We start from the raw sequence: 22,434 nt of genomic DNA, 5'->3' as shown, positions 1-22,434 counted from the left end.
GAAGCTCCTTAACCCGGCGCGTCTCGACCGCCGCTGGAGAATCGCCTTCGATTGGGATGGCCGCCAGCCGTGAAGCGGTAGCGACAATGTTGTCCATCGGGTTAGAGTAATGACCCGGCGGCGTGGGGATATGCGGTGCTACAATGTTGTTCTGACGAGGCGGATCCACCAGACGTGGCTGAACCGGCGCCCCTGCTCCAGGTGCCTCCGCCCGGTTTACCACCGGCGGATTACTGGTCCCTGCTCCTGGGGTGTTAAAGAGATTTCTAGCGTCATAAACCGGTGGCAAGGGGGATCGGTGCCTCCTCTTCAGGACTTCGTTCGACGCACTCTAATCCAGCATAATCCGGTAAGCTTGTGCATCCAAAGCGGCCCGCTCCGCTGCTATCCTGGTATCCTCAGCTGCTAAGTCGGCTTTGGCCTGGGTGATCTGATCTTTCACTTTCGCGATTTCCGCATTGTGTGCATCCTGATCCGCCGGGTTAACCTCCACCATCAGCGTTGCCAACGCGTCAAACAAATCAGATAGAACTTGAGCTGGCGGTCGCACAGGGCCTCCTGCCCCGGCCGCTGCCGCCGCTGCCGATCCGGAAATAATCGCCGCTGCGGCCGAAGAGTGGAGCGCCGGTTGCATGCCGGCCATGAAGGTTGCAACCTGGTTTGGCGGATCAAAGGGGTCCGGAATACTAACGCCATCGGAACAGCCCCCAATCCGGCCATCTTGTAACTGATATAACGACTCGGTCTCTCCGGTTGATGACTCATCGCCGGAATAAACGACGGTCTCACCACCAGATTCCGATCTATCCTCAGATTCCCCTCCATGGATAAATCCCATGAAGGCACGCTTCATGACAGGCTTGACCCGGGCAGATCTCGCACGCTGAGCCGTTTTGACGAGGTCGGTGCAGACGTCCGGCTCAAGGCCCGGTTCACCGATCTTGCCAATGAAAACGTGTATGCCACCAAAGGGGACCCGGTACCCATACTCGATTGAGCCGGCCTCGGGGCCCCAGCCTGCATCGTCGATGTAGAGCTTGCCACGACGACTCTTGGTCATCCGGCCCACAGCGTAACCCTTGAGTCCTTCGAAGTTGCCCTCCAAGAACTTGAAACCATCGTGCGATAGCCCCACGGTGGGCGCCAACTGTCATGGTTTTGTCACGGCAGATGTCCTAGAGAAAGGACTTAGTCATGGAGCCATCACTACGGGTTAGCTTAAAGGGGTTAAAGCGGACAAGGGACGCAAGAGAGTTTTATACTAGTTCGGCCCCTTACGATGAAGGTAAAAGCCTACGTCTAGTTGTGATGGAAATGATGGGGGTTCAATGACCAGGGAGCGAATACGCTTTGCCTGAGTCTCGAGTTGTTGTCTGTTCTCCTTGAACCGCCGCCATGTCGTCCCCTTATATACATGGGTTGACGCCCGTCGGTTTGCAGAATCCGAGGCCGGCTCATAATCATGTCCGGCTCGGTCTCTGCTACTTCTATCTTACAACACAAGTTTACATATCAATGCCGGTTTATGTCTACAGGCCTTAAACCGGCTTTGGGCCCTGGGCCTACATGAAGCGTCACCGTCTGTCTTCATGGACTTCAGATACAGATGAACTACTCATGGGGTTAACCCGGCCTCTCCTGGCCGGTTCACGCCCAGTGGTAATATCCCCAACACCCATCATTATACTTTATTCCACCCATAGTGCTATATCCATGGCTTATGCTCATGTATTGCGTAAGGGTTGAAAAGGCTGAAGCGCGTTAAAAAGTATGAACCAATTGCTCGGCTTGTCATCGGGGTTATGCATGATGAGAACGTTTTGTGTGACGAAATTGAAGCATGGCCTAACTATATGATTTTGTAGGGATGAGCTTTCTTTGGCTATGTTATTTTGATAAGACATAATTGCTTGGTTAGCATGTTTGAAGTATTATTGTTTTTATGTCAACATTAAACTTTTATCTTGAATCTTTCGGATCTAAATCTTCATGCCACAATAAAAAGAATTACATTGAAAATTATGCTAAGAAGCATTCCACATCAAAAATTCTGTTTTTATCATTTACCTACTCGAGGACAAGCAGGAATTAAGCTTGGGGGTGTTTGATACGTCTTCAACGCATCTATAATTTTTTATTGTTCCATGCTATTATATTATCCGTTTTGGATGTTCAATGGGCTTTATTATACACTTTTATATTATTTTTGGGACTAACCTATTAACCGGAGGCCCAACCCAAATTGTTGTTTTTTTGCCTATTTCAGTGTTTTGAAGGAAAGGAATATCAAACGGAGTCCAAATGGAATGAAACCTTCGGGAACGTGATTTTCTGAACAAACGTGATCCAGAGGACTTGGAGTGGATGTCAAGCAATCAATGAGGAGGCCATGAGGCAGGGGGCACGCCTACCCCCCTGGGCGCGCCCTCCATCCTCGTGGGCCCCTCGTGGCTCCACTGACCTACTTCTTCCTCCTATATATACCTATGTACCCTGAAAACATCAGAGGAGGAGCCGAAACCCTATTTCCACCACCGCAACCTTCTGTACCCGTGAGATCCCATCTTGGGGCCTTTTCTGGCGCTCCGCGGGAGGGGGCATTGATCATGGAGGGCTTCTACATCAACACCATAGCCTCTCCGATGATGTGTGAGTAGTTTACCTTAGACCTTCGGGTCCATAGTTATTAGCTAGATGGCTTCTTCTCTATCTTTGGATCTCAATACAAAGTTCTCCTCGATTCTCTTGGAGATCTATTCGATGTAATCTTCTTTTGCGGTGTGTTTGTCGAGATCCGATGAATTGTGGGTTTATGATCAAGATTATCTATGAACAATATTTGAATCTCCTCTGAGTTATTTTATGTATGATTGGTTATCTCTGCAAGTCTCTTCGAATTATTAGTTTGGTTTGGCCTACTAGATTGATCTTTCTTGCAATGGGAGAAGTGCTTAGCTTTGGGTTCAATCTTGCGGTGCTCGATCCCAGTGACAGTAGGGGAAACGACACGTATTGTATTGTTGCCATCGAGGATAAAAAGATGGGGTCTATATCATATTGCATGAGTTTATCCCTCTACATCATGTCATCTTGCTTAAAGCGTTACTCCGTTCTTATGAACTTAATACTCTAGATGCATGCTGGATAGCGGTCGATGTGTGGAGTAATAGTAGTAGATGCAGGCAGGACTCGGTCTACTTGTCACGGACGTGATGCCTATATACATGATCATACCTAGATATTCTCATAACTATGCTCAATTCTATCAATTGCTCGAAAGTAATTTGTTCACCCACCGTAATACTTATGCTCTTGAGAGAAGCCACTAGTGAAACCTATGGCCCCCGGGTCTATTCTCTATCATATTAATCTACCATTATTTCTATTACCATTTATTTTGCTTTCTTTACTTTTAGTCTTTAACATAGAAATACCAAAAATATTATCTTACCATCTCTATGAGATCTCACTTTTGCAAGTAGCTGTGAAGGGATTGACAACCCCTTTATCGCGTTGGTTGCAAGGTTCTTATTTGTTTGTGTAGGTGCGTGGGACTTGAGCGTGGTCTCCTACTGGATTGATACCTTGGTTCTAAAAAACTGAGGGAAATACTTATGCTACTTTACGTCATCACCCTTTCCTCTTCAAGGGAAAACCAACGCAGTGCTCAAGAGGTAGCACTACGGCACATGCCCAGTCCAAAAAGTCTGAATCCTTCCTGAGTACGCCTCAGGCCTCCTTTTAGACGTCAAAGGGGTCGCCACCGTGGCATACAGGAGGTGGAAAGCATCTACAGTGTACAAGTCTATCCCTAACATCATGGGACAAACACATTTAATGCGTCGCCTACGTGTCCTCTTGCTTTATCTGGGACGGTTGCAAGGCTTGCCCCGTCCGTTGCCGCCTTGCCTTGCTTTGACGCGCGTCCAAGCTGACAAGGCATGCAAAGCCACGCGGGCTGGCAAGCTGCTATGCTGTTGCGGTGACAGTCTTCACGAAGATCTGCATGCCACCACGCAGGTGCTTGCTTCGTTGGCCTGGAAGTTGCACGCTGCCATGCAGGCGCTCGCCTAGTTGGTGGGCTGATTGCCGTGTTGGAACGGCCGCGGGGCGGCGGAGCCTTGGTAGGTGTGGGCCTGGCTGCGGCCCTACAGATGCCCCCGACAAGGGTTTTGCCGGGGTCTTGTAGGCGTCCCCGGCAAAGGGTCTTGCCGGGGGTCTTCGGTCGTCCCCGACAAAGGGTCTTGCTGGGGGTCTTCGTCTTCTAGTTCTTATCTAGGCTTGCAGGCCCTTGGTCTTCACAAAGATCTACATTTCACCACGTAGGCGCCCCCAAGCCTTGGTCCTGACGTTGTCAATGGTGTCAGAACTCTTAGGCTCAAGGGTGGCAGCTTTGCTGGTGTTGGGCAAGTTGCCCCGACAAGGCTCTTGCCGGGGCTACGTAGGCCGCCCCGGCAAGGGTGTTGCCGGGGGAAACCCATCTTGCTCCTTTGTTCTTCATTCCTCTGGCTTGAGTGCTGCCTTGGCAGCCTTGCTCTTTTCCTCCCTCTGCCCCGCCAAGCATGGCCGCAGGTGTGGCTCCAACTGCCCGTGCATAAGTAAAGGGGTACAGAAGGCCCATACTTTTGTACACCGACACGATGCCGGAAATTTGTAATAGATTGAAATAATAGATCGCAAATAAAATAAACTGCAGCAAAGTATTTTATATTTTTGGTTTAATAGATCTGAATAAAAATGCAAAGGAAAAGTAGATCGCAAGCAAATATATGAGAAAGAAGACCCGGGGCCGTAGGTTTCACTAGTGGCTTCTCTTGAGAAAAATAGCAAACGGTGGGTAGAAAAATTATTGTTGGGCAATTGATAGAACTTCAAATAATTATGATGATATCCAGGCAATGATCATTACATAGGCATCACGTCCAAGATTAGTAGACCGACTCCTGCCTGCATCTACTACTATTACTCCACACATCGGCCGCTATCCAGCATGCATCTAGTGTATTAAATTCATGGAAAAACGGAGTAATGCAATAAGAACGATGACATGATCTAGACAAGATCCGTTTATCTATTGCGTAGATATAGATCCCATCTTTTTATCCTTAGTAGCAATGATACATACGTGTTGGTTCCCTTTCTGTCACTGGGATCAAGCACCGTAAGATCGAACACACTACCGAGCACCTCTTCCCATTGCAAGATAAATAGATCAAGTTTGCCAAACAAAACTTGAATATCGGAGAAGAAATACGAGGCTACAAGAGATCAAAGAAACTCAAATAACTTTCATGGATATAAAAAGATATAACTGATCATAAACTCAAAGTTCATCAGATCCTAAGAAACACACTTCAAAAAGAGTTACATCATATGGATCTCCAAGAGACCATATTATTGAGAATTCCGCGCGAGAGAGGAAGCCATCTAGCTACTAACTACGGACCCGAAGGTCTACAAAGAACTACTCACGCATCATCGGAGAGGCACCAATGGAGGTGGTGAACCCCATCCGAGATGGTGTCTAGATTAGATCTGGTGGTTCTGGACTCTACGGCGGTTGGATGAATATTTCATCGACTCCCCTAGGGTTTGTGGATTTTTGGGGTATTTATAGAGCAAAGAGGTGGTCCGGGGGCACCGAGGTGGGCACAACCCACCAGGGTGCGCCTGGGCGTCTTGGCGCGCCCTGGTGGGTTGTCCCCTCCCCGGGACTCCCCCAGGTGCGACCATGGCCCAACTTCTTCCTTTTGGTCCATAAAAAATCATCATGAAGTTTCGTTGCATTTGGACTCCGTCTGATATTGATTTCCTGCAATGTAAAAAACATGGAAAAACAGCAACTGGCACTTGGCACTATGTCAATAGGTTAGTAGCAAAAAATGATATAAAATGACTATAAAATGATTATAAAACATCCAAGATTGAGAATAAAACAACATGGAACAATCAAAAATTATAGATACGTTGGAGACGTATCAGCACCCCCAAGCTTAACTCCTGCTCGTCCTCGAGTAGGTAAGTGATAAAAACAGAATTTTTGATGTGGAGTGTTATTTATCAAGTCATATCATATTCTTTTCTTTATAGCATGGACATTTGGACTTTTATGTGATTCAAAGCAATAGTCTAGTTTTGACATAATAATTTAGATACTCAAGCATATCAACAAGCGACCATGTCTTTCAAAATATCAACGCTAAAATATGTTATCCGTAGCCCATCATGCTCAAACATTGATCCATTCATGAAACACACTCGAATATTAGCTACACCCAATACTTAAGTACGATCATATTGCCTCTTACTTGGTGCTTTTATAAGAGAAGATGGAGACTCAAATTCAAAATAAAAATTGCATAAAGTAAAAGAAAGGCCCTTCGAAGAGGGAAGTAGGGATTTGTAGAGGTGCCAGAGCTCAAAGCGAAAAAAATTAGAGATAAAAACATTTTGGGAGGTGTATCCATCACACCAACGAAAACGACGTAGAGCTACGAACACTTTCCATGCTAGATATGCCATAGGCGGTTCCCAAACAGAAAATAAAGTTTATTCCTTTTTCCACCATTCTTTCACTTTCCATGGCCAGCCGTATCCACGATTGCCCTCCATACCAAAACTTTCCAAGGAATTTATTATTTTACAACATAAAGTAAATTCATTTTTGCATTTCGGGACTGGGCATCCCTAAAACCTTTGCCTTACTCTCGTGCAATGACAAGAGAATAAACACTCATCGTGAGAATAACACATCCAGCATGGAAAATATTAGCCACCCGTTACCGTTCCGCGAGCGAAACAAACACACAAAAGAGAAGTTCATTTTGAAAATTAGAGATGGCACATGCAAATTTTCTTAGAACGACAAAAGAATACCGCATATAGGTAGATATAGTGGACTCATGTGGCAAAAATGGTTTAAAGGATTTTGGATGCACAAGTAGAGATCACACTTGGTGCAAAATGAAGGCTAGCAAAAAGGTTGAGAAGCGACCAACCAAGAAACGAATAATCTCATAAGCAAGCATTAAGCATAATTAACACCGAATAATGCACCACAAGTAGGATATAATTTTCATTGCATGATTATTGACTTTCGTGCATGCATAGGGAATCACAAACCTTAACACCAATATTCTTACTAGAGCACAATTACTCATCAACATAATTCACATATCACATCATCATATCTCAAAACTATTACTAAGAATCAAGTTTATTTTTTCCAATGATCTTCATGACATTTTTTTACTTTATCCTTCTTGGATATCTATCACTTTGGGACTAATTTTTATGTGTTGCTTTTCATAAGCTCAAACAAATATAAGTGAAGATCATGAGCATAACAAATTTTCTTTCTCTCAAAATAATTTAAGTGAAGCAAGACATAATTTCTTAAAAAATACTAAGCACACTGCTCAAAAAGATATAAGTGAAGTACTAGAGCAAGTCCTAGCTCATAAAAGATTTAAGTGAAACACAAAGAGCAATTCTAACAAGTCATGATATAATTTTGGCTCTCTCGAATAGGTGTGTCCAGCAAGGATTGATGACTTAAAACACAAAATAAAACAAGCAAAGACACATATCATACAAGACGCTCCAAGCAAAACACATATCATGTGACGAATAAAACTATAGCCTCGAGTAAAATACCAATGGTTGTTAGAAGAAAGAGGGGATGCCACTCGGGGGCATCCCCAAGCTTAGTTGGTGTCTCATTCTTGGATAATAGCTTGGGATGCCGAGGCATCCCCAAGCTTAGGCTCTTCTATCCTTCTTTCATCCATCATAAGATAACCCAAAACTTGAAAACTTCAATCACACAAAACTCAACAAAACCTTTGTGAGATCCGTTAGTAAAAGAAAGCAAATCACTACTATAGTGCTGTATCAAACCAATTCATATTTTGTTTTTGTATTATATATACTGTATTCCAACTTTTCTATGGCAAAAACTCATTAAAGAAAACCATAGAGCCATCAAAATAAGCACACAACACAAAGAAAACAGAATCTGTCAAAACTGAATAGTCTGTAGTAATCTGACACTTTCGAATACTTCTGTAACTCCAAAAATTCTGAAAAAATAGGAAGACCTTGGTAATTTGTATATTAATCTTCTTCAAAAAGAATTGTCATTTTATCACGTTTTGGTGATTTTTAACAATTGTTTTCGTGAGCACAAAGTTTTTGTCTTTTTCAGCAAGATCAAACAACTATCACCCAAGAAGATCCTATAGGCTTTACTTGGCACAAACGCTAATTAAAACATAAGAAACACAATCATACCAGTAGCATAATTGTGTAAACACTCAAGAACATAAAACAAAAAGCAAAAATTAATTTTATTCATTGGGTTGCCTCCCAACAAGAGTTATAGTTTTACGCCCTTTGCTAGCCGTAAGGCAAGGATCTAAGTTTTGTCATCTTTGGTTCGAGATCCATAAGATGCCCTCATGATTGATTCATAAGGTGGCCTGATTTTTGTTCTAGGAAAGTGTTCCATACCTTTCCTCAAAGGAAATTGGAACTTGATATTGCCTTCTTTAATATCAATCACGGCACCAATAGTGCGTAAAAACGGTCTACCAAGAATAATTGGACAAGACAGATTGCAATCAATATCAAGAACAATAAAATCTATGGGCACATAATTTCTATTTGCAATAATAAGAACATCATTAATTCTTCCCATAGGCTTTTTAATAGTAGAATCCGCCAAGTGCAAATTCAAAGAACATTCTTCAAGGCTGGTAAGACCAAGCACATCACATAAAGATTTCGGAATTGTAGAAACACTAGCACCCAAGTCACACAAAGCAAAACGCTCATAATTTTTAATCTTGACTTTGATAGTAGGTTCCCATTCATCATGCAATTTTCTAGGAATTGAAACTTCTAATTCCAATTTTTCTTCCAAAGCTTTCATCATAGCATCAAGAATATGTTTAGTAAAAGCTTTGTTTTGTTCATATGCATGGGGTGAATTTAGCATGGAATGCAACAAAGAAATACAATCAATCAAAGAGCAACTACCATAATTAAAGTCTTTGTAATCCAAAATAGTGAGTGCATCACTAACTAAAGTTTTGACCTCTCCAAACCCACTTTCATCAATTTTCTCAACAAGATTTTCACCCTCCGAAATATTGGGACGCCTTCTACCTAAAGTTGACTCTTCTCCAGTCCCTTTTTCATCAATCTTATCTTTACTAAACAAGGAATCAATAGAAGAAACACCAATTATTTTAAGATATTCATCATTTTTGCAAGAATAATCACTAGAAAAAGCTTTCTCTAAAAATTCTCTTTTAGCTCTAAGCATAGCAGTTCTTTTCTTACTTTCATCCATAGAAACATAAAGAGCCTTAATTGATTCATAAAACTTAGGCACAAAAATTTTCAACTTGAGATTTTCCACATCATGAGCAATTCTATCAACACTTCTAGATAAACCATCAATCTTATTCAACTTTTCTTCTATGGAAGTGTTGAAAACTTTTTGCGTGTTGATAAATTCTTTAATATTATTCTCAAGATCAGAGGTGTTCCTATTATTATTGTAAGATTGTTTTCCATAGGAATTACCATAATTATTAGAGGAATTACTAGGAAAAGGCCTAGGATTAAAATTTCCTCTATAAGCATTGTTGTTGAAATTACGGCGAGAAATAAAATTCACATCAATGTCATCACTATTTTGCTCAATCAAAGTAGACAAAGGCATATCATTAAAATCAATAGGAGCACTTTTACTAGCAACCAATTTCATAAGAGCATCAACTTTATCACTCAAAGAAGAAATTTTTTCAACCGAGTTAACTTTTTTATTTGTAGGAGCTCTTTCGGTATGCCATTGTGAATAATTTGCCATGATATTATCAAGCAATTTGGTGGCTTCACCCAAAGTAATTTCCATAGAAGTACCACCCGCGGCGGAATCTAAAAGATTACGAGAAACAAAATTCAACCCCGCATAAAAAATTTGTATGATCATCCAAAGATTTAACCCATGAGTTGCGAAATTCCTTAGCATCATTTTCATCCTTTCCCAAGATTGTGCAACATGCTCATGTTAAAGTTGCTTGAAATTCATGATCTGGGTTCTAAGGGAAATAATTTTTGCGGGCGGAAAATACTTAGTAATAAAAGCATCTTTGCACTTATTCCAAGAATCGATACTATTGCGAGGCAAATAAGAGAACCAATTTTTTGCAGAATCACGCAAGAAAACGAAAATAATTTCGTATTGACCACCTCATTGTCCACACCTTTTTTCTTTTGCATATCGCATAATTCCACGAAGGTATTAAGATGGGAAGCGGCATCCACATTAGGAGTACCGAAAAATTGACCTTTCATAACAAGATTCAGCAAAGCAGTATTAATATCACAAGACTACACACTAGTGGCGGGAGGAGCAATCGGAGTGCCAATAAAATCATTGTTGTTGTTATTTGAGAAATCACATAACTTGGTGTTCTCTTGAGTCATGATGACCACACAACAAGATTGCACTCAAAACCAGATCTGGCAAGGAAACGGCGAACGGAAAAAGAGAGGCCATTAAAATGGCAAATTTTTGTGAAGTGGGGGAGAGGAAAAAGAGAGGCAAATGGAAAATAATGTAAAATCCGAGGAGATGAGATTTGTGATTAGGAACCTGGTTATGTTGAAGATCCTCCCCGGCAACGGCGCCAGAAACTCCTTTTGATCGCTCTCTGACTATAGCGCCAGAAAAGCTCCTGTCTTCTAGGACTACGTCGGTATTTCCCTCAGTGAAGAAACCAAGGTTATCGAACCAGTAGGAGAACCAAGCAACACAACATAAACAACACCTGAACACAAATAACAACACCTCACAACCCGACGTGTTAAAGGGGTTGTCAATCCCTTTCGGGTAACGATGCCAGAAATTTGTAATAGATTGAAATAATAGATCGCAAATAAAATAAAGTGCAGCAAAGTATTTTTATATTTTTGGTTTAATAGATCTGAATAAAAATGCAAAGGAAAAGTAGATCGCAAGCAAATATATGAGAAAGAAGACTCGGGGGCCGTAGGTTTCACTAGTGGCTTCTCTCGAGAAAAATAGCAAACGGTGGGTAAACAAATTACAGTTGGGCAATTGATAGAACTTCAAATAATTATGACGATATCCAGGCAATGATCATTACATAGGCATCACGTCCAAGATTAGTAGACCGACTCCTGCCTTCATCTACTACTATTACTCACACATCGATCACTATCCAGCATGCATCTAGTGTATTAAGTTCATGGAAAAACGGAGTAATGCAATAAGAACGATGACATGATGTAGACAAGATCCGTTTATCTATTGCATAGATATAGATCCCATCTTTTTATCCTTAGTAGCAATGATACATACGTGTCAGTTCCCTTTCTGTCACTGGGATCAAGCACCGTAATATCGAACCCACTACCGGGCACCTGTTCCCATTGCAAGATAAATAGATCAAGTTGGCCAAACAAAACCCAAATATCGGAGAAGAAATACGAGGCTATAAGAGATCATGCATATAAGAGATCAAAGAAACTCAAATAACTTTCATGGATATAAAAAGATATAACTGATCATAAACTCGAAGTTCATCAGATCCCAACAAACACACCGCAAAGAGTTACATCATATGGATCTCCAAGAGACCATTGTATTGAGAATTCAGCGAGAGAGAGGAAGCCATCTAGCTACTAACTACGGACCCGAAGATCTACAAAGAACTACTCACGCATCATCGGAGAGGCACCAATGGAGGTGGTGAACCCCATTCGAGATGGTGTCTAGATTGGATCTTGTTGAGGATATAACCATCAGAGTCACCCGCCCAGGAGGGGCCGAGTTACGTTATAATGATCATCACGTAAAGCCCAGTACCAGGCTAGAGGATGGCGGATTCACAGTGGGCTTAAGACCCGGAGGCGGCTTAAGGCCCGTAGTGATAAACCGCCGTTATGGCAAGACTTGTAATGTAAGGCAAGAGTAGTTAAGAGTCCGAGCCGGATACTGTTATAAGTCGGCCGGGACTCTGAGAGCCGCGGGGCGTCAACCTCTCTATATAAAGGGACGACCCGGTGGCGGTTCAGGACGGGAGAGGACAGATCGAGAGCCGGGCATAGCGATTAAGCTCCCTGGTCATCGAAACCCTAAGTAATACCACCTCAACTGGACGTAGGCTTTTACCTTCACCGTAAGGGGCCGAACCAGTATAACCCTCGTGTTCCTTGTCCCGTTTAACCCCTTTAAGCTTCCTAGCTGCGATGGCTCCACGACTAAGTCCTTGCACGAGGCCATCTGCCGTGACAATTCCACGACAGTTGGCGCCCACCGTGGGGCCAGCGCACGGTGGATTTGAGTTCTTGAAGGGCAGCTTCGAAGGGCTCAAGGGATACGCTGTGGGCCGGATGACCAAGAGTCGTCGCGGCAAGCTCTACATCGATGATGCAAACTGGGGCCCCGACGCCGGCTCAATTGAGTACGGGTACCGGGTCCCCTTCAGCGGAATCCATGTCTTTATTGGCAAGATTGGTGAGCCGGGCCCTGAGCCGGACCTCTACGCCGATCTCATTGAGACGGCTCAACGTGCACGACCCGCCCGGACTTTGCCTGCCTTGAAGCGTGCTTTTGTGGGATGCGTCCATGGAGGGCTCTCTGAAGGATCTGGATCTGGTGATGAGACGGCCGCTCGCTCTGACGGCGAGTCATCCACAGAGGAGACCGATTCGTTATACCAACTTCAAGATGGCAGGCTCAGGGGTTGTTCCGATGGTGACAGTGTTCCGGGCCCCTTTGAGCCGCCGAGCCGGGTTGGAATCTTCATGGCCGGCGCACAGCCTGTTCAAAACCCCGCCGCCAGGGCAGGAAGCCCTGTGCCCTCGCCGGCTCAGGTGCTGATGGATCTCACAGACAAGATGACGGCCCTGTTAACCGCTATGGTCGCCCCAGCGGATCAAGCTCAGCATGACGCGGAGGTGGCACAGTTAAAATTGGATCTAGCAAAAGCCAAGGAGGATCTGGCGGCGGAAGGGATCAGGATGGCTGCGGAGAGGGCGGCTCTCGACGCCCAGACTCAGCTGATTCAGGCACGGTCTTTCCGGCTCACGATGGATCAGAACGCGTCCAATGAGATCATGAGAAGGAGGCATCAAAAGGCCCAATTTCGACTCCCTCCGGTTTAGGATCCTCGAAACCTCTTCAATACGCCTGGTGCAGGGCCCAGTAACCCGCCAGAGATCACGACGCCTGGGGCGGGAACGTCAATTCAGCCCCAAGTGATGGGGCCTCCCCGGGTGAACACTGCCCCGCCTCAGTACGTGCCAATACCACCGGGTCATTATGCCAACCCGTTGGAAAACATGGTCCCCGCGGCGGCGCGACTAGCGGCTCTCCCAATCGATGGCGACTCTCCAACGGCAGTTGAAACTCGCCGGGCTAGTGAGCTCCTTCAGACGGCTCTGGCGCAATAGGAGGCATATTCTTATAGTCGGGACAGGATTCATTCAACCCCTCGTCCAGGCCGGATCCCGAGTTATAGCAGGCACATGGTCTCAGCGACCGGCTCAAGCAATGTCCGACGCCGTGACTTGCCTCCTGGCCACGGCCCGGTTCATAATGGGGCCTTTAACGCGGTAGACCAAGATAGAGCACGGCAAGAGTCGGAGCAGGCGGCTCAGTTGACGGCTTACCAGCCACTCCCGGCTTATCCGACGGCTTCCGTCAACGTGGCTATACCTACAAGGACCGAAGGTGTTCCTTGTCTGGTGCCGGCTCTCCGTAATGAACGTCTGCCCAAAGATTTCAAGGGGCCTAGGAAGGTACCTAATTACACGGCTGATTTACAACCCGGAGCATGGATCGAGAGTTACGAGATGGCTATGGAGTTGCTGGAGGTCAGCGAAGCGGCAATGGCCAAGTACTTCACCATGATGTTAGATGGGACTGCCCGCACTTGGTTGAAAGGACTGCCACCGAACTCTATCGGGTCTTGGGCTGAACTAAAGGCTCGGTTCATCCAAAACTTCAAAGATACCTGTAGGCAGTCTATGTTAATTGTGGATTTGACTAACTGTAAGCAGCAGGAGGGTGAGTCTACAACCCATTGGGTTCGCGGGGTTAAAGAGATAATACATTCATCTGATAAGATGGATGTCGGCTCTGTAGTCTTAATGTTAGAGCAGAATTGTCGTTTTTTGCCCCTGAAGATGAAGCTCGGGCGGCTCAAGCGCGATTGCAATGATATGGGTACGCTGATGGCGGCTCTGGTTAAGTACGCGACTCTGATAGTACCAAGGATCCCGCGTCGGATGATGAAAGGACAGGGAAGGGAAAACGGAATGGCAATGGCAATGGCAAGGGCCCCTAGCATAACCCGGTGAACCAGGGAGGTAACAAGCGTAAGGCTGATGGCAGTATGGAGTTTGTGGCCAACGCCAGTTCACAGGGTAACAACCACCGGCGCAAGGGGAGACCACCTCCCCGCGCCGGCTGGTCAGGCCCGACGCTTGAGCAGTTGTTGAATGAGCCTTGTCCAAGGCATGGCTCTAGGGAAATGCCGGCCACTCATCTGTGGAAGGACTGCACAATCATGAAGGCCTTTAAAAATTCCAATGCTTTCAATGGCAACAGTGGCCCGGGCGGCGGCTCAGGCGCTGGCGGCTTTCATGGCCCGGGCGGCGGTTCAAATTCCAATTCTCAGAATGTTCAAGGGGGCTTTAATCAGCAGTCCGGCCAGGGTCATCATCAGCAGCAGCAGGGGGGATACCAGACCAATCCAAAGCAGCTCAATGGTGGACAGTATCATGTGTTTACCACCAGTCTGTGCAAGCGAGATCAGAAGCTTCATAAAAGGGCTGTGAATGCTGTTGAGCCGGTTGTTCCACGCTATTTAAGATGGTCCGAGCAGCCTATTGTGTGGAGTAGGGAAGATCACCCTCCCCGGGTTAATAATCTAGGTCACCTGGCCCTGGTGGTGGCTCCTCAGGTGGGGGGATATAAATTCAGTAAAGTGCTGATGGACGGAGGCAGTATCATCAACATCCTCTATTATGAGACCTTCCGTCGTATGGGGTTGATTGATAAGGACCTTAGCCAGTCCAATACTGTTTTCCATGGTGTGGTGCCTGGTAAGTCAGCATATCCAGTTGGTAAGATTGAGCTGGAAGTGGCTTTTGGAGATGAGTACAACTACAGGGCGGAAAAATTAACCTTTGAGGTGGTTAAGATAAGAAGTCCGTATCATGCTTTATTTGGGCGGCCGGCTTATGCCAAGTTCATGGCATGACCGTGTTACGTGTATTTGCAGCTCAAGATGCCGGGTCACAATGGGACCATTACGTTTCATGGCAGCCGCAAGATAGCCTTGGAATGTGAGGAAGGTGACGCGGCTTACGCTGAATCTGTCTGTGCGACAGAGGAGTTGAAGTTTTACAAGGACAATGTTGACCCGGCAGATATGACGTCTTTAAAAAAGCCGACCACGGAGCACGAGCCGGCAATGAAATTTAAGTCAGCTGATGAGACTAAACTTGTTGACTTTGTTCCAGGTGACTCATCTCAGCAGTTTAGCATCAGTGCCAATCTGGATCCGAAATAGGAAAGCGCGCTCATCGAGTTCATCCGTGAGAACAGGGACATTTTTGCATGGAAGCCTTCTGACATGCCAGGTGTACCTAGAGAACTCACTGAGCACACTCTCAATATTGATCCGAAATTTAAGCCGGTCAGGCAATTCCTTCGGCGGTTTAATGAGGAGAGGCGGAAGGCCATTGGTGAGGAGGTGGCCCGGCTCTTGGCGGCCGGGTTTATTGTTGAAGTTTTTCATCCAAAATGGTTAGCTAACCCGGTGCTCGTGCTCAAGAAGAACGGCACCTGGCGGATGTGTGTGGACTACACGGATCTAAACAAAGCTTGTCCGGCTGATCCTTTTGCTCTCCCCCGTATTGATCAAATTATTGATGCTACGGCGGGTTGTGAGCGCTTGAGTTTTTTGGATGCTTATTCTAGATACCATCAGATTAAAATGGCAGTTAAGGACCAGGAGAAGACGGCGTTCATCACTCCCTTTGGAGCCTTCTGTTATGTGTCTATGCCTTTTGGGCTCAAGAGTGCACAGGCGACTTACCAGCGTTGTGTGCAGAATTGTCTTCATAACCAGATTGGGCGCAATGTTCATGCCTATGTGGATGACATCGTGGTTAAATCCAGGGAGAAGGAGACCCTGGTAGATGATCTTAGAGAAACCTTTGATAATCTCCGGGTTTACAAGATGATGCTTAACCCGGCCAAGTGTGTTTTTGGTGTTCCCGCAGGCAAGCTCTTGGGTTTTCTGGTTTCTCATAGAGGCATTGAAGCTAACCCGGAAAAGATCAAGGCAATCACCTCTCTAGCTAAGCCGGCGTGCATAAACGACGTCCAGCGTCTGGCAGGTCGCATTGCTGCTTTGAGCCGATTTATAAGCCGTTTGGGTGAAAAGGCCATGCCACTGTACCAGTTGATGAAGAAAATAGATGAATTTGTCTGGAATGATGCTGCTAATGCTGCTTTTGAGGATTTGAAGAGACAGCTGGCTGAGCCCCCAGTTCTTGCTGCTCCTGTTGACAAGGAGCCCTTATTGCTGTATGTAGCCGCTAACACACAAGCCGTCAGTGTGGCTGTGGTGGTGGAGCGCAAGGAAGAGGGTAAGGAGTATCCGGTTCAGCGGCCGGTTTACTATGTCAGCGAAGTACTCATTGAATCCAAACAACAGTATCCGCATTGGCAGAAGCTTGTTTATGGGGTATTCATGGCAAGCCGGAAGCTTAAACACTATTTCCAGGGTCACCCTATCACTGTGATTAGTTCTGCTCCCCTAGGAGATATCATCCAAAACAGGGAAGCCACAGGAAGAGTGGCTCACTACTGGAATCAGCTAATTTGCCATCTGCCAGCTCTTTGCCGTCTGCTAGCTGACGGCAAAGAAGCTCTTTGCCATCAGCTACCCAAAAGCAGACGGCAAAGAAAGGGCAGACGGCAAAGAAGCTCTTTGCCATCTGCCAGCTCTTTGCCGTCTGCCAGCGGACGGCAAAGAGTGAGGTGGCCCCCACCCCCCGCCCGTTTGGGAAAAACTTAACGGGCCACCTCTTTGCCGTCCGCTAGCAGACGGCAAAGAGGCAAAAAAGCGGACGGCAAAGAGCTCACTACCTAACGGCCCGTACCCCCGCCCGTTACTCACTTCTTCTCTCCCTCGCCGTTTCTCTCGTCCCACCCCGCCGCCGCCGCCGCCGCCCCGTCGCCCCCGCCGCCCCGGCTCGCCGCCGCCCCGGGGCCCCGTCGCCCCCACCGCCACGTCGCCCCCCCGCCCCGGCCCCCCGCCGCCCCGTCGCCCCGGCTCGCCGCCGCCCCAGGGCCCCGTCGCCCCCACCGCCCCGTCGCCCCCCCGCCCCGGCCCCCCGCCGCCCCGCGCCCCACCGCCAGGGCCCGGCCCCCCGCCGCCCCAGGCCGCCTCCTCCACCGCCCCGCCCCCTCCTCCACCGGCCTCCTCCACCCCCAGGTGAGCCCTCCTTTTTTCTTTTTTTTTTCTTCTTTTTTTTCTGTTTTTTTCTTCTGTTTTTTCCTTTTTTAGTTTTAGTTTTAGTTTAGATTTAGTTTTAGTTGTAGTTTTAGGTTTAGTTTTAGTTTTAGGTTTAGTTTAGTTTGAGGAAAGAAGAAGAAGAAGAAAAAAGATGAGAGGAGGAGAAGAAGAAGAGGAAAAAGGAAAGGAAGAAGAAGAAGAGGAGGAGGAGAAGAAAAAAGAAGAAGAGGAAGAAGAAGAAGAAAAAAGAGGAGAGGAGGAGAAGAAGAAGAAGAGGAAAAAGGAAAGGAAGAAGAAGAAGAGGAGGAGAAGAAAAAAGAAGAAGAGGAAGAAAAGGAAGAATAGGAAGAAGAAGAAAAGGAAAAAAGAGGGGAAAAAACCCGACCCGACCCGGCACCCCGACCCCGACCCGGCACCCCGACACGACACCCCGACCCCTAGACCCCGACCCCGACACCCAGACCCCAACCCCGACCCCGACACCCCGACCCCGACCCGGCACCCCGACCCGACACCCCGACCCCGAGACGGCACCCCGACCCGACACCCCGACCCGACACCCCGACCCGGCACCCCGACCCGACACCCCGACCCCGAGACCCCGACCCGAGCCTGACCCGACACCCCGACCCCGACACCGACACGGCACCCCGACCCCGACCCGGCACCCCGACCCGACACCCCGACCCCGACCCCGAGCCTGACCCGACACCCCGACCCCGACACCGACACGGCACCCCGACCCCGACCCCGACCCCGACCCCGACACCCCGACACCCCGACACGGCACCCCGACCCCGACACCGACACGGCACCCCGACCCCGACCCGGCACCCCGACCCGACACCCCGACCCCGAGACCCCGACCCCGACCCCGACACGGCACCCCGAGACCGACACGACACCCCGACCCCCGACACCTCCCGAAAAGGTGTTCTTTGGCCTTGCAGAAGCCGACGGGGTCATATATTTGTGAATTATTAGTTAGGTCATATATCTTTCGATTTTGTTATGAAAAACATCATATATAATTGTGTTGATCGGGTAGTTTTAAATGTGCAGTTGTTTCATCGCTGCGAGGTTTGGTGTTCGACGACCTCGCCGTGCGTTTGACGAGCTCTGCCCCTTCGTTCGTGGGTGAGCACAAATGACATGTCCTCCTCCCCCATTAATTATTTGATCTATTCCGATGAAACTTGATAGCTAGCTACATATGTGTCTTGAATCATCAGTATGCGTAACCAATATGTGTCTCTCGTTCGAAAGCGTCATAGTTATAAATATGCATGCATTTGCATATTTATAACCTTGATTCTTTCGAATTGTCCAACGCTATCCATGGACAGCCCGAGTATGTTTAGATTGGGTTCGTTTTCCCATATGCTTTGCTCCGGATCCGACGCATAAATTTCGTCAGTGCCTCCCTTGTTGTTCTCCGGGTACACATCCTCTCTGTTTATTGCAGAGACGTGTATCAGGAGAACAGCGGGGAGGTGCTGCCGAAATTTTGCGTAGGATCCGGAGCATAGCATGGGAAAATGAACCCAATCTAAACATACTCGGGTGGGATTAGGACCTATCATTACCTATTAGAGTGTAGGTTGCATGGACGTAATAAAATTGACAAAGTAGATCAACTGATGAATATATACATGGTGAATTATATATATATATATATATATATTTGTTGTGTGTCTAGTAGCTCTGAAAGTCAAGATGAGTGATCGTGCGTGGATGTACACCGGTCACACTGGTCAGAACAAATGGAGCACTGAATGGTTCACAAAAACCAAGGGGTTTGTGCGAGCCGCATTTGCAAATGGCCAGAGGAAAACCTGGTGCCCCTGTTTACGGTGCGGCAATTGGGAAAAGAGGACAGAGGCTGAAATGGGCAAACACCTGCAGAAGAGTGGTTTTACGCCCGATTATACGGTGTGGACATTTCATGGTGAGTCTGCCCAACGTGACCGAGCTGAGGTGGATCATTGTCGCACCGACGAGCATGGTACCGGGATGGAAAACATGGTGCAAGACTTTGATGATGCTCGGGATTCAGACGAGGAGATGGAGGAATCTGCAAAGGCCTTCAATGAAATGTTGGAGTCTTCAAAACGTCCGCTCCATGAGCACACTGAGCTTTGTCAGTTGGATGCCATCTCACAAGTAATGGCTCTGAAGGCTCAGTTCAACTTGGGCAGAGAATGCTACGATGCAATGATGACAGTATTTGGACGCTTTCTACCCAAAGGCCATGTAATGCCTGCAAACCTGTACCAGTCGGACAAAATCCTCCGTGCACTGAAGATGCCCTATGATAAGATACATGCCTGTGAGAAAGGATGTGTCTTGTTTAGGCTTGACTATGCGGACTTGAACTATTGTCCCATTTGCAAGTCTTCCAGGTATGTTGTGGTAGACAACGGTATGGGTGAGAAGACACAGACCAAAATCCCCGTTAGTGTTCTTCGGTATATGCCAATCGTACCAAGACTTCAACGTCTTTTCATGGTCGAAGAGACGGCCAGACAGATGACATGGCACAAAACGGGCAAAAGAACCGAACTAGATGCAGATGGGAATCTGATGATTGTACACACATCGGATGGTGTTGCGTGGAAAAAGTTTGATGAATTACATGGTGACAAAGCGGCAGATCCGAGGCATCCTCGAGTCGGCATCAGCACGGATGGGTTCAGTGTGTTTGGTATGACGGCAGCCCAATACAGTTGTTGGCCCGTATTTGTGTTTCCACTCAATCTCCCCCCCGGACAGATTATGCAAAGAAAGAACATTTTCCTGACGTTGATAATTCCAGGGCCCAACTATCCGGGGAAAAATATGAATGTGTACATGCAACCGCTTAAGGACGAATTGCAAGAAGCCTGGGATAATGGGTTCAAGACATACGATGCCTATAGCAAACAGAACTTCATAATGCGTGTCTGGTACATGTACTCGACGCATGACTTGCCGGCGTATGCGCTATTCGTTGGCTGGTGTGTGCATGGAAGGTTCTCGTGCCCCACATGCAAGGGAGCTCTTGAGTTTCGTTGGCTTCAGGCCGGTCGCAAGTTTTCTTGCTTCGACATGCATAGACAGTTCCTGAATCCTCGCCATAAGTTCAGGAAAGACAAGAAGAACTTCATCAGAGGTAGAGTTGTCAAAAACTCTGCACCACCTGCATTGACAGGCCAACAGACCCTGGATCAGTTAAACGCTCTCGAGCCAGATCCAGAGCGTCCAGGGTACTTCAAGGGGTATAATTCTAAGCACGCCTGGACTCACAAAACATGCTTATGGGATCTGCCTTACTTCAAAGACCTCCTTTGCCCACACAACATCGACGTGATGCACACTGAGAAGAATATCGCCGAGGCACTTTTTGGTACATTGTTCGGCATAGATGGGAAGTCAAAGGATAATACTAAGGCTAGAGTCGATCTGGAGGCGCTATGTGATAGGCCGTTACAAAACATGAAAGAACCGAAAGGAAAGCAGAACTGGACGAAGCCAAAGGCATGGTTCAATCTTGGAAGGCCAGCTATGAGGGAAATTATCTTGTGGGTGAAAATGCAGTTGATGTTCCCCGATGGGTATGCAGCGAATCTACAGAGGGGAGTCAGTCTTGATAAATTGAAGATATTTGGTCTCAAGAGTCATGATTGGCACATATGGATTGAGCGGGTAATGCCGGTGATGTTGCGTGGCTTCATCCCTGAGGATGAATGGCTAGTACTGGCAGAACTCAGCTATTTCTTCCGTGTTCTTTGTGCGAAAGAACTATCGCCTGGTGTGCTAGAAGAAATGGAAGAGTTGGCGCCAGAGTTGATCTGCAAGTTAGAGAAGATCTTTCCACCGGGCTTCTTTAATCCAATGCAACATTTGATTTTGCATCTCCCGACCGAGGCAAGATTGGGGGGGCCCGTGCAAAATCGTTGGTGCTACCCAACTGAGAGGATGCAGAAGACGCTTCGACAAAAATGTAAAAATAAACGTAGAATTGAAGCATCGATGGCTGAGGCATTCATCACTAAGGAGGCGGCAAACTTCGTGACAGCACACTACGAAGCCAAAAATCGTCATTTGCATAATCCGAAGCCTCGGTACAATGCTGACGACCCTAAAAAGGGTGGATCCAACCTCAGCCTATTCAAAGGGAATCTCGCACCAGCCAGTGTTTCAAATCCAGTATCTTTGGATAACGAACAATGGCGGACCATTTCGTTGTATATCTTCAACAACCTGATAGAAGTGCGGTCGTACATCGAGTAAGTTCTCGGTACATAGTTTCACAACTTCTATTTCCTTTGAACTGCTCTTATTCCTGGATATTTCATACAGTCGATACGTCGCCTTATTCTCGTATGGAGCGGTGATCCAAAAGGATTCTGTCGAAGAGTATGAGCTTCTCGCAAAGCAAGGAGGCGACTATCCCGGTTTCATCTCTTGGTTCAAACAAACGGTAATTTCTATTAGACTTGTAGGCTAATTTGTAGGCGGCTATCCCGGTTTCATTCGCTAATTTGTGCGTAATGCAACAATCCTTTCATATTACTTTTAGGCTAATTCAGAGTCTATGGACGCCGAATTGAGACAAGTCGCTAATGGTTTTGACTATAAGGTCCGTTCATTTGACAAATACGACATCAACGGGTATCGCTTTCGTACCTATGGTAAAGAGCTATCTATGGCCGACCGAAAGTCTACAAATTGTTGTGTATCTGCTATCGGCGAAGGAGGTACCGAGTATTATGGGAGAGTTGAAGCAATTTATGAACTTCTATTCTATGGTGAAAACCCACCGAATGTCGTAGTCTTCAAATGTTATTGGTTTCAGCCGAAGGAGACTAGAAGGACTCAT

The sequence above is a fragment of the Triticum aestivum genome, chromosome 6D, assembly GCF_018294505.1.
Source record: "Triticum aestivum cultivar Chinese Spring chromosome 6D, IWGSC CS RefSeq v2.1, whole genome shotgun sequence".
NCBI lineage: Eukaryota > Viridiplantae > Streptophyta > Magnoliopsida > Poales > Poaceae > Triticum > Triticum aestivum.
The sequence above is the reverse complement of the archived record's forward strand: the minus strand, read 5'-3'. Positions refer to the sequence as shown.